The following is a 12,707-nucleotide window of genomic DNA, read 5'->3' as shown; positions in this document are numbered from 1 at the left end:
CATGATGTGATATAAAGATATATATACACACAGACACACATACATATACAAACAGTTTAAACTTAATTTAGGATGAGAATTTGGTTGTGGTCCCATAGAAGATGTGAGTTTCCAGAGCAATTACAATTGCTAAAGGGTAACCCTACCTAGAAAAGACTGATGTAATTAAAATCAGATTATTGCAAATACATTGATAATACTTTATTACAAACTCCAGAAACAGAGTTGCCATGCCTACATCTATATTGCTTGTTAAAAACCCCTCCTTTTTGTTTCGATTCTCTCACGCTGTGCTTACAGCTCCTATTTGATGAGGAATTAAACATTCACATTTGTCTTCCTGCGTCTTTTCTTAAGCTTGTACTGGACAAAATGAAAGAAAAACAAAGATTGTCTGGAAATTCTGAGGTAATTTAATTTTATAAATCCTTTCAGGAGATCCCATGTTTACTATGTGAACTATATGGGGTTAATTTACTGAAGTGTTCTGAAGGAATTAGCCAAATGAGAAAGGAAAAAAAACAAAAAACAAAAAACCAAGAAACAGGTTACCTAGAGTTGCTGTTCCTTGCCAGGAACAAAAGTAAAACAAATCAGTGGCAGGATGAGTGGATCCGGTTAAATAATAATGTCTCTGCAGCAGGAAGTCTGTCTGTCAACTGAAAGGTGAGACAGAAACATAATGACAATGCCCTGTGGATCAACTTTAAGGGTAAAAAACCCAGCAACAACACAGCCCAATCCCCTCAATGAAAATATAAAATGACAGAATTCACACCAGCATTTTTTAGTTTTTAGGCTCAGGTATCTGAAAACAATTTTCTTCTCAAGTTTATTCACATGCAGATTCATTGTTGCTGGTGAAATGCCCCAGGGTAACCGAGAGCAGAATTTGGCCCTTTCTGTTTGCTCAGTGAAGCTAAGTGCTACTTTCTCAGTGAAATACCTGCCTTAAAGCTCAACAGCTGTGATATGCAAGAGTAGCTTTGGCATTTCCTTTTTTTTTTTTTTCTTTTTTTTTTTTTTTCTTCCAGGAACAGGAGGTGAGTCCTGCAAATGCTGAAGATTTTTGCATGAAAATAAAGCATGCAAGGGTAAGTGTCATGCACAAGTTTTAGCCTGAGAACTTGGGGCATGTGGATGCTTTTGCATCAGCAATGATAGATATAAAGCTTAACAGAATATGTACAAAATTATAAAAAAAAAAACATCCACAAAAGCTTTTCAGTCTCTGATGCTCTGTTATTTATATTTTAGTTCCGGAGGAGTGAAATGCTGCTAGGGCATGTGCAAATTCCATTGAATTTGGGAAGAGTTGTAAGTGCTCATTGTCTCTGAGAGAGGCTCTAATTATTTAATGCAGTTAAATATGGATTTAACAGCTGACAGAAGTTTGAAAACTTCAGTCTCCATTTCTAAGACTTTCACCATATCATTTTTCAAAATCACCATGCTCATTTTTTTTGTATATGAAATCTTCTCACAGTATCAAGAAATCTAAAATTGACATTTTTTGTGCTTAAAACATCTGCAGGAAACAACTGTGTTCAGTTGTTTTGAAATGATCAATTCTGTTCTCATTTCCATTTGGTAATTGCTGTGAAAGATTTACCTGCTGTAACGTGGAAACGCCTTTGTTTCTGTATATGGCTGCTAAGCAACAGGCCAGATATTTACTGTCAAACAAATAAAACAAAAGACTCATCTGCCACTTGGAGGCCCAACTTCATTGTTATTGAACTGCTCAACTGGGTCATCATAGCTGAGAGTCAGGTTTATGCCTTACGATGCTAAACTCAGTTTTTCACTACATAGTAATTTAACTATAGGAATCCATTTGCTCCTCGCATCATCTAGCAAGTTTATAACTATATGGGAGTGTTCTAATGTCACATATATTATTTATTTTAAATTATTTTTTCCCATCAAAGGGGAAAAGGAAAACGTGCCTCATGAGACAATTTGGTTTTCAAAAGTAGAATTGCCTTCTTGGTTACCTTGGAACAATGAAGGATTTTTTTTTTAGTAAGTTCCTGCTGCTATTAGAGCTGAGACCTTCCCTTCTATTACCTCCCTTGCTTTGCCCAAAACAGGAATCAGAATTGCTTTCTTGGAACCAGCCTGGGAAAAAAAAAAAAAGGGGGGAGTGGGGGGAAGAACAGAAAACTCAAGTCCCAGAAGGAGCAGTCAGGCAGCTACTGTCAAAGGGAAATAATTACCATAGAGGCAAGTAGATAATCAATAGTAATCAAGCTGGTGACTGTAAAATACAGCAATTTCCCTCAAGACTTGTGCTATATTCATCTGCAGTGTGTCAGAGGCCAAAGCAGACTGATTGTGTCTGAGGTAAGCTTTTCAGAAGCATCCAGGTAACATGACAAATTTGCAGTTTATTAATAGCTGGAACTTGTCACCAAGGCTGTGGTTGCTAACTGCAGTCTGTATCACAACAACTGCAAGCAGGTACGTTGCTCCTCCTTGTTTCACTGCATCTGCATTGCTGTTCTAGTCAATTCATGAAGCACGGATGACATCTGCCTGTTGCATATCCATATACATACAGGTCATATGGGGGCTAAATATGCGGAAGGCCATGAATCATTCTGAAAAGAACTGAAAAGTTCATTGGAGAATAATTTCAATAATGTTTCTGAAACCTGTTGCCAAAGGTAGGCACCTAATACCCATAGCTCCCATGCACTGTATGCATAATTGTACAGTAGAGATAGACAAATATTTGCATGTAAGCTGAAATTAATGAATTTTGGTCTCTCCACCAGGTGTGCACTAGAAATGATTGTGCCTGGCATTGCAAAAGAAATGTTCAAGGAAGCAGTGGCACCAAAATACAGAAGTGTTCCAGAATTGTCTTTTGCAGTTGCAAGTTTCAGCATTGGAGGGGGAAGTACCAAGCAAGGCCTGAATAATAAAATGCATTAAATTGACTGTATGGATTTTGAAGTAGTCAGTGCCCATACAAAGTACTGCAGTGTATGGGCCGGAATATTAATTTTGCAGGCTAATCCATCTGGCCATCTGCTCATCTGAAATTCAAACAGGGCTGTGTTTTACACGTTAATACCCTATAACAACCAATAGCTATAAATGATCAGCAGAATATGTCATTCTGTCTTGCTCTTCCATCAATGAATGAGAGTGACATGTCATTTAAACATCAGCTACTGATTATTCCTGATGGGCGGGAGGGTGATAAAGCAAATGACTGAGCCAGTAGTGATGTTTGGCATGCATCTTGTGGATCCACTTTTTTGTTGCTCTCTCCTATGGTCCAATTATTATGGGTTGTGCCAAAGGCTAGAGGAAAGATTGTGTTTAGATCTTCAGATTGGAAGTAACGTGACAAATAATTTCCTCTGAGAATTACTTTCCTGTGGAAAGAATTGGTCTTGACTACTCAGTCAAGACCAATATTTCAAGCTCTTGACTAGCCTGTGGAAACCATGAATATATGCAGGTTTTTTCAAACCTAGTAAAAATTTGATTTGACATGGTTCCAACAACCAAACTGATGTTTTCTGTGCAGAATTAATAAATACATATTGAGCTTTCTAATTTGTACCTTACTTTATTAAACATTCATTAAATAGCTAATACTATCTGAATCAACATCTTTAAATCACTGACATTTGCCTAGTATTTTTAAAATTCTTACTCAGGTGTATCAGATCCAGTATTTTTTCTCTTCTTTTCTTCTAACTTTGAGCTATACATTTTAATTATCTTGTTTAACAAAGGATGCCTTTGCAGAGTATATATATAATTCAAATAGCTGCTGAAGTCTTTGTTGTGTCAGTGGCAAACTTGAAATGTTTAAGATTTTTTTGGATATTATAATTATACTCATTTAATTATTTATCTTCTTGATATGCTTATGGCATTAGTTATATAATAAACATATCTTCCACTCTAATCAATAGTTAGTTGTTTTTGTTTACTATGCAGTAACACAACAAGAAGAGGTTTTACAGAAATAAAATATGAGATAGTATCCAGCTCTTATGCTTTCCATAATGATGTGGCTGACCACCTTTTTTTTGCCTTTGGAACTTTTCACCTCTGTGAGATACTCAAAGCTTTTTCTTAAAAAATAAAATAACTGACTTTCTACCCTTTCTTGAATGAAGTTGCTTAAAGTCTGTTTTTCTTTTTCACATTCTGCAAAATGCATACAGTGAAAACTGTTTCACTGATTTTTAAAAATTATTGAATCAGAAACTATTTTTTCCCAGAATCTAAAAATAATTTGCTGTTGGAATAGTTCTATATATTTTCCTAGTCCCTGTGAGGAATGGTGGAAGGATCTGAATCATAATTTTGGAAAGAACTTGAAAGTCTTTAGAAAACTATAAAATATTACTAAGTGTGTAATTAATTGCTTAAACTCATAGTCTTCCTAATGGGTTTACTTTGTTGTTATAGTAAAAAGAGAAGTTGTATTGCTCTAGGAAACATATTTTTGTAAATTTTGAAGCCACAGCAATTTAGATAACACATTTTAGCCTAGATTATGGTCATGAGTTGCTGCATTACAAGGATTCCACTTCATACCATAGGAGGTAACACCTTTATGTAGATGAATAACCATGAGAAATCAAATGGAGATTCAGAAGAAACTGAGAAAAAAAAATAAAAAGAGGAAGCTGACTGTATGTAAATCATCACATCAGGGAGATAATATTTTCTTTGTCTTTGCTGTTAGTCATGAGAGAAAAAAAATGTCTTACTTTTCATTATTGTGTATGAGGGAGGAGACAGAAAAAAATCAGTTCCCTAAAAGCTCTGAGTTTTGGTTGGCTTCATGGGTACCATAGACCAGAATAACAAAGAAAGCTTTCAGTTTGCCTTGCTGTTGAGGTTCACTGAGAACAGAGTGGTACTGAAGGGAGAGTTTAGGTAAAGCCTTGGGAAACAATTAAATAATTTATGTTTCTCTTTCCTGCTCACTGGAAGACAGCACGGAGTTTGAAAAAGGCACAGTGAAAAATACTGTGCAACTCCCAAGCGAGCAGGTCTTCACTATTTTCTAGTCTGTCATGACCTGAAAGGAAGAAGCAAATTATGATACATGTAAAACCCACAGCAAGATGCTAAGTGCAAATAGGAATTTAATTTTGATGAATAATAAATGGAGGAAAATATAATAATATGAAATTTTAAAAAATTCCTGATAATTTTAGCCTATTCTGAAACTGTTTTCACAAACTAATGATTTGAGAATGTCTCACTGTAGATATTAGTAAGACATTTGCTAATTTGATCAACTGATTTTATTGAGGATACTCTATCTTCTTTTCAAAATTTATGTGATTTGGCTTCTCTTTCTGTGAATTGTTTTCCTTGAGGCTTTTCTGCATTTTAATATGCCCAGAATTATTTTCAAATTAGGTATTAAATACCTTCTAGGATTGTTGAAATTTTGGTTTAAATTTGGTCCAAAAAGACAATGTATATGTTATTCGGGCTGCACTGTTAGTAGGTGTGTCACATGCCTGTGTCCCAAGTTAAAATACAAGAACTCTGTTTGGTACTAACTTATTTTATGTTTTTCTGTTGTTGCTCTGTTTAACGCCTACTTTGACAACTCAAAATACTGAACAAAAAAAGTAAATAAACACTATGGAAACCATAGATCATAAAATATTCATATGTTTAGAAAAAATACACATTTAAGTTTCTTTTGGTCTCTTCAGGATGACTTTTGTTTCACTGTTTCAGTTTCAATAAAAGAGACAGCATGCAGTAAACAGATAATATATCCATTTATGTTTGAGGATACTGAGCCAAGTTTTGCTATCAGCTCTACTACTGTAAATGTGTTGTAACTTCCTTGGAGTTCCTGTGGTATTATCTTGACAGAAGTAGACAGTGATTAATGAGGAATTCAGTTAGTATATACTCCAGGAAATTGTAAACAATGATATGTGAATAGTGATATCTAACCACAGGACAGATTTCTCCCTTCATCCTAAATAGGAAACTAAAATCAGACTTAGGTAGGTTCTAGGTGTATTTTGTAGATGCTCATGTATTGCTCTGTGATGTAGTGCAATGCTGTACTAGAGCATTTTAAGCAAGTCTTAATTTAGTGATTAGGGCACTTTCTATGAAAACAGGAAATTAACATGTTTTGTCTCAAGAGAACATATTAGCCAAGTCTCCCAGGATCTGATTATATGCTTTAGTTGCTGCACTGTTATTTAAAGCAAGGGCACTGGCAATTTTTCCATCGGTGTTAAAAGTATACTCTATATACTATACTATACTATACTATACTAATCTGTTCACAGGAGAGAAGTAGATAACCTACTTCACTGCCCATGTGATGGAGGGTCCCACCATTTGTGAGCAGTGGCCATTTGTCTGGGATTTCAATGCAATAGAGTTGGGAGCTGTGAAATACTTGTACATGAATGAACTTGTCTTAGTTCATAAACTGTCCCTCACCAAAAATAGCAGTGACACAAAGTAGCAACTATACCATCAAAACACTTATACCAGTTTATTAGGTTCCAGAATTATGCTAGCAGAACACAGTAGCAGCTATCCTCTTTGTGGGATACATATTAGACACGTGGTACAGAACATTAGTGTGTTTGGTTGGCAGAGACTGTTTTTATCCGTCATTTACCCAGTAATTCTGTATGTGCTGGATGTGTATGCAGATATTGTAAGCAGGAGGGGAACAAAAGACTGAAAAATGCAATGATATTTCAAGGTGTCATGGTATGGACATTCCCCCCACTAAGTAGAAGGGGGTAAAAGCACTATAGAAAGTGAGATACTTTGAAAGTAGACCTCACTGTATCCCAGGTCTATAATATATATATAGATATATATGCAGTGTAGTTAAATATTGAGACACAAAAATTTACATCAGAGGAGCTTGTGCTGCCAAAACATCATCACACGTTCTACCAAAGAGTTTACAGTTTTAAATGTAGTGATGCTAGAACTTCTTGTTTTGGGATAACTAATCTAAATCAGCTGTTAAAATGTCAAAGCTGCTAACCAAAAAGAACCATCAAGCTGAACTAAATCAGGGGAGAAGTGAGGAGGAAGGAGAAGGAGGTCAGTAACATGGCAACTTCAATGCAAACAGAAGAGCTGCATTTGTAAGTGACGGGTTGGTGTGAATGTAATGAGAAATTCAGCCAATAAGTTTGGCTGATATCTTTCCTCCTTCTCTGCTGCTCCACTGCACATTTGCAAAGAAACAAAGTATTTTAAAATTTGAAATGGATACCTCTAGCCATATAGAAATATCTTTCAGCAGAAAAGAATGAAGATTTCTTAAAATACAATATAATTTACTAGACTGTTCTTTCTGTCCAAAGTCGCCATTCTTAAGGCAATCTTCATTGTTTATGTTGGATGGTTGAAAATGTTTTCCAAGTGTTATGCCTGTCTACAAAGTTTAAGAAATCTAGTGAGAGAACAGAACTTGTACTGTCTGACTGGTAGAACCAGCCACGTGGCTGGAAAAGCAAATTCCAAATACTAAGTCCACAAGTGAATAGTTATAAAGAACAATTCATGTGCATCCATTTGTATTTGCTTTGTTTATAAGCAGTGAATACTAAATACTGTGAATGATTATGAATGTTATGTCTCACCTGCAAACAGCCTCAATATGCAAATTGAGACAGTTCCTTGAGATTGTTATTTAATGACATCTAAGTGTAAGAAACAGATATTTTCTATTCGTACATATATTTAAACATATTATTTAAAAAAAACAAAACAAAACATATTTTGTTATCGTTCATATTGTTCATATGTAGTCAGGAAATCCTGAGTAAAGACTGACTGTCTCTGCTGTCTTATGTAGAAGTCTTTACTGTGCAAAACAAGTGTAAAAAGCTACCATACCGATGCAAGTGTAAATGATAGTGTGAGAGAGACAGGAACCTGTATCCCAGCAAAGTTGTGGTTCTATTAGTTATGTTAGGCCTTGGATAAGAGTTTCACTATTAGAACTATGACATATAGTACAAATTGCTTAGTTTAGGCTTGTGAAGCTTCACAACATGAAAATTTGTTCCTTCTAAAAGATTTGGAGCAAGTGTATTGAGAAAGTCAATAGGTTAATAATAAGATGTATAGATGAAGTGTATTTGGATGAGAGTTCGACATAAGAGTTGGAGTGTGGCAGTGGTCACAAAGCCACATATAAAAGGATGTACACACTGGTAGTTTCCAGGCAGTTCTTACTGTATTTGAGTTGTCTCCACCAGCGGGTACTTTGTGTGTGCATGTGAAGAGAGTAAATTTCACTTTGAGTGAATAAGCCTCTGGGCTTATTTTTTAGCAACACTTTTGTGTAATCACCAGAGTGTGCCACCTCCTTTAGCTAATATTTGTAGTAACTTTATATGTTAAAACAAAGCTGTGCAGTAGTTCTTGGTAGCTTAACCATGTGGCTGCAAAATTAACCTTTGACCTTTCTTAGCCTAATCAGGAAATTGACTTTAGGAGTTATTCCTTAACTTGGGATATGTGGTTAAAGTTAAACATCGCTAATAGGAAGTCTAGTAACAGGAAACGTGTGAATGCTAATCCATACAAACATAAACAAACCTTTGGCTTACATACAGTTTTATTGGAATTTTCCTCTTGACTCACTTTCCTTCAGTAAGTCAGAAAAAATTACAAGCAGCTTGTTAAAGTCTTTGAAAGACTTCAACCTTTTTGTGGCTACAGGTTTATTAGATTTCTACTTAAGGAAGCTTTAAAACTGGGGTAGGATTTTGTCAGGAATCAACTCTGGGCAGGTACGTGCAATTCACCTTCATAACAGTTCTAATTAATGAGGTTATTCACCTCTACATCCTACAGTTCAAAAACAGACTGTTAAGGCAAAGAATTAAATAAAAGGATTTATTTTTGTGGAACTTAAAACTGGATATTTTTGAGATATTATATTATATATATTATATATATTTGGATATTTTGAGAATAAGGAAATACCTATTTCCATAAAATCATTTTGAAACCTTTTTAGAAACAAAGTTGTCAGAAAGAGAATTGTATTCAGAAGTGAATACAATTCCAGTACAGTAAATTATCTGTGAGAATTTGAGACATTTTTATTGTTGTCTCTGGATTCCTTTTACTTCTCAATAGGAAAGTAAGGTAGTGTGACTTGAAGCTACACACTAACCAGCTAATCACTGTTTTATAAGTATAGACCTTAGCTTGGAAAACCTTTGAATATTACTTTGGTTTTCATACTAATCCACAAAATCTTTACATTAATGTTGAGCTCCACTGAGTTCAATGGGGCATTGTGTATGTCCATTGACATAGATCAGCTTCCAGTATTAGGCACAAAGTATTTTTTCTGGGAGGAGTTTCCTTGAAGTCAGGAGAAGGATCTTAGGGGAGCAGAACCACAGTCTAGTCTGAAGAGATTCTTAAAACAGAAAAGGACAAGATAACTGTCAAACAGTAGCCTACAATCTCTATAGTTCCTCTCTTAATCTCTCCAGAATGAATAAATCAGTGCTATTCACCAAAAAACATGCAAAGTATTTGCTATGCATATTAAGCAGGGAGTTTGTATGGCATCAGAATAATTTCATAATGATGTGTTCACTTTGTGTATTTGCAACACTGACTAATCCATGAAGTACAGAACTCAGAGCATTGTTTTGCAGATAATTTTTTTCCTAAGGGAACATTGTCAACAAAGTTCTTAAGGAGTGCAATTATGTTAGCTTTAATAAAAATAGTATTACATGTAAAATGAATATCAGATGACTACCTAAAATGTGTTTACTAATTAAGAACTGTGAAGTAAGCTGTACAAGTATCCTATCAGTCCAGCCTTGTTAAATAAATTTTGGATGAATTCAGTTTGACTTGATATAGTCTCCTCTAGACCTCATAAAAGCTTCTCTTTGGGGCACTGAAAAGTTCCACTCCCCTTTGAGTATTCAGTCTTCTCTCTATTTTCAAAGCCCTGTTTGCAGACTGCTATATTGTAGTCATTCACACTACTGTAGTCCCAAATCTTTTTGCCTACAATACCCAGGCAAACATGAGAAATTGGTTTATATCACAGCTTCATTAAACACATGTTTTAGAAAGTGGCAGTGATGAGTGAGGAATATGCAGCATGCAGGAGCCCTCCCACTGACATATAGTCATGTTTCAAAAAAAGTTTCTGTGTAAAGGTATGACAGTATTTATAAAGGCAACTGTTAGGGCATGATTCTCTCATTGCTCTGGTGCTGTTGGAATCATTCCTGAAGTCAATAAATTTAAAAACACCTCAGGATTTCATCCTGAGTTAATGGAATTTAATGAAAAAAAAAGTAAAGAAGAGGTGGAGTGAGCCTCAGAGTAATATTAAGCCACATTTTATTTTCTTGTTGATGTTTTGCTAGCAGAAATAAAGGCTCCTTCTCCTATCTCCTTCTCCTTCTCCATGTTGGCATTGGTCTTCACCAGTTCCCTTGAATAACAATCTTCTATAGTGAATTTCAATCAGACAATAAATTTAGCACTTTTAAATACTTGAACCTTGTGACACTAATCTCCATAGGAGAAGACTCAATTTTCCTATGAGTCTACCTTTTTTTTTTTTTTTTTTTTTTTTTTTTCTCCCCTGTTCAAATGTTGTTTCTTGTTTTCTCTTAAAAACTGCTGGAGCATTTGAGAAAGAAATTTGTCCATGTGAGACTTGTTTTTATAGAACAGAAATCACTGTCAACCAGGTAGTGCAAAGCATAACCTTTCTTTACTTCAGTGCCTTAAAGATGACATGCTAATGAGGAATGTAATTTGCCTAGTTAAAATGTTATCTGTGAAAGGAAGCCATCCCTGGTGCAGTTGGAGTGAACACGGAATTGATTGTCTGTACCCAGTGAACCAGGGTACTCCATACTTGTCCCAGGAAGGTGAGGTCTGGTAATTCATCCTGAAGACCAGTCTTGAGGCCTTGTAGTTGTATGTTCTGGAACAAATGATGAGGAAACTCCCAGGTTTTACCCTTCAGGCACATGTTTATCTTCTGATACATCAAAGGGTTGTGCTGCCATCCAGAGGGACCTGAACAGGCTGGGGAAATGGGCTGACATTCCTCCTAAAATTCAGCAGAGAGAAGTACAAAGTCCTGCACCTGGGAAGGAATAAACCCATGCACCAGTATATGCTGGGAGCTTACTGGCAGGAAAGCAGCTTTGCAGAAAAGGACCTGGGGGTCCTGGTGTACACCAAGTTGAACAGGAGCCAGCAAAGTGCCCTTGGAGCAAAGGCCAATGTTATCCTGGGCTGCATTAGGTAAAGTATTGCCAGCAGGTCGAGGGAGGTGATCCTGCCCCTCTAGTCATCCCTGGTGAGGCCACACCTGGAGTAATGGGTTCGGTTCTGGGATCCCCAGAACAAGAGAGATGTGGAGCTACTGCAGAAAGTCCAAAAACGGGCCATGATTAAGGGCCTGGAGCATCTCCCCTGTTAAGAAAGGCTGAAAGAGCTGGGCCTATTTACTCTAGTGAATAGAAAGCTCAGCGAGGATCTTATCAATGTATAGAAATATCTGAAGGAAGGGGACAAATAAGATGGATCTGGGCTCTTTTCAGTGGTGCCCAGTGATGGGACAAGAGGCTGAATGGAAAACACAAGAGGCTTCATCTGAACATAAGGAAATACTTTTCAACCATGAGGGTGCATGAGCATTGGCACAGCTTGCCCAGAGAGTTTGTGGAGTCTCCATTCTTGGAAATATTCAAAAGCCGTCTGGACATGGTCCTGGCCAACTGGCTCTAGATGGCTTCACCTGAGGAGAGGGGCCGGATCAGATGACCTCCAGGGGTCCCTTCCAACCTCAACTATTCTGTGGTTCTGAATGTATTTGTTTTCCAGCCATTCATAGCTAATAGATCCAATGACAGTTCAAAGGTAAGCTATATCAGTAAGGAATGTCATTCTAGCAGCCACTTATTGATCATGTGAAATAAAATAGTGGCACAAGACCAGTGGAAATGGAAACTTCAAGCAGAATATGCACTGTGTGGTTGCTTGGTTGCTAGTTCTAGTTTGATCTTACTTTTAGTGAGGAAGGATGTTATTATTCCTCATCTGTGCAGTGAAATGAGTTTGTGGACTCACCTCTTCCTTAATGGGCAGGTATCCTTACACTGTAAATTTGCATCTCATTTAGCTCCAGATGACATTCTTTTTGGTGATTTCAGTAACATCTACTAATAGAAAATTCGGGATTGTGTTCACCTATACTTCACTTTTAGATATCGCTGGAAGAAGCAGGCCCATTGTTTATGTTGTATTTGTATATGAGATGTCATCCTCTAGAGTCATCAGTCCAGACTAAGCCTTTCACAGACAAAAGCAATCCATCATCTTCTTTAATTGCTAAATTCTTCAAAAGATCTGTATACATCATAAATGGAAAAACTGAAGCCTTGACTTCTACAAAGGCAAACCAATATCTTTCAAATGTGCTTTTGTTGTTGTTGTTACATTGCATGCCTGAATAAGCAATGGGTTCTAAATGACCTTTTTCACATCGGGAATGTCCCATAGGGAGAACTGGTGGCTCAATCCTCTTTCTGTACTGCATACGCACCTGCTATCTCAACTGCAAGGGCTGTTTCACATTCACAACACTCACAATGGTACCCATTCAGAATTAATGGCAGGTAAGGTCCATTAATTTCAAACTGTTG

The 12,707-nt window shown here is 36.5% G+C and overlaps 1 long non-coding RNA gene across 1 annotated transcript; it reads left to right on the top strand.

Moving 5' to 3' along the window:
• The first annotated feature begins 1,023 nt into the window (after positions 1-1,023).
• On the top strand, positions 1,024-3,931 carry LOC121065795. Its single transcript, XR_005817313.1, has 2 exons — positions 1,024-1,094; positions 2,781-3,931. It is a non-coding gene; the product is annotated as an uncharacterized LOC121065795 (long non-coding RNA).
• Positions 3,932-12,707: the final 8,776 nt, after the last annotated feature.

This window comes from Cygnus olor, chromosome 2, assembly GCF_009769625.2.
Source record: "Cygnus olor isolate bCygOlo1 chromosome 2, bCygOlo1.pri.v2, whole genome shotgun sequence".
Taxonomy (NCBI): Eukaryota; Metazoa; Chordata; class Aves; order Anseriformes; family Anatidae; genus Cygnus; species Cygnus olor.
Note: the sequence above shows the minus strand (reverse complement) of the source record. Positions and strands in the feature narration are given on the sequence as shown.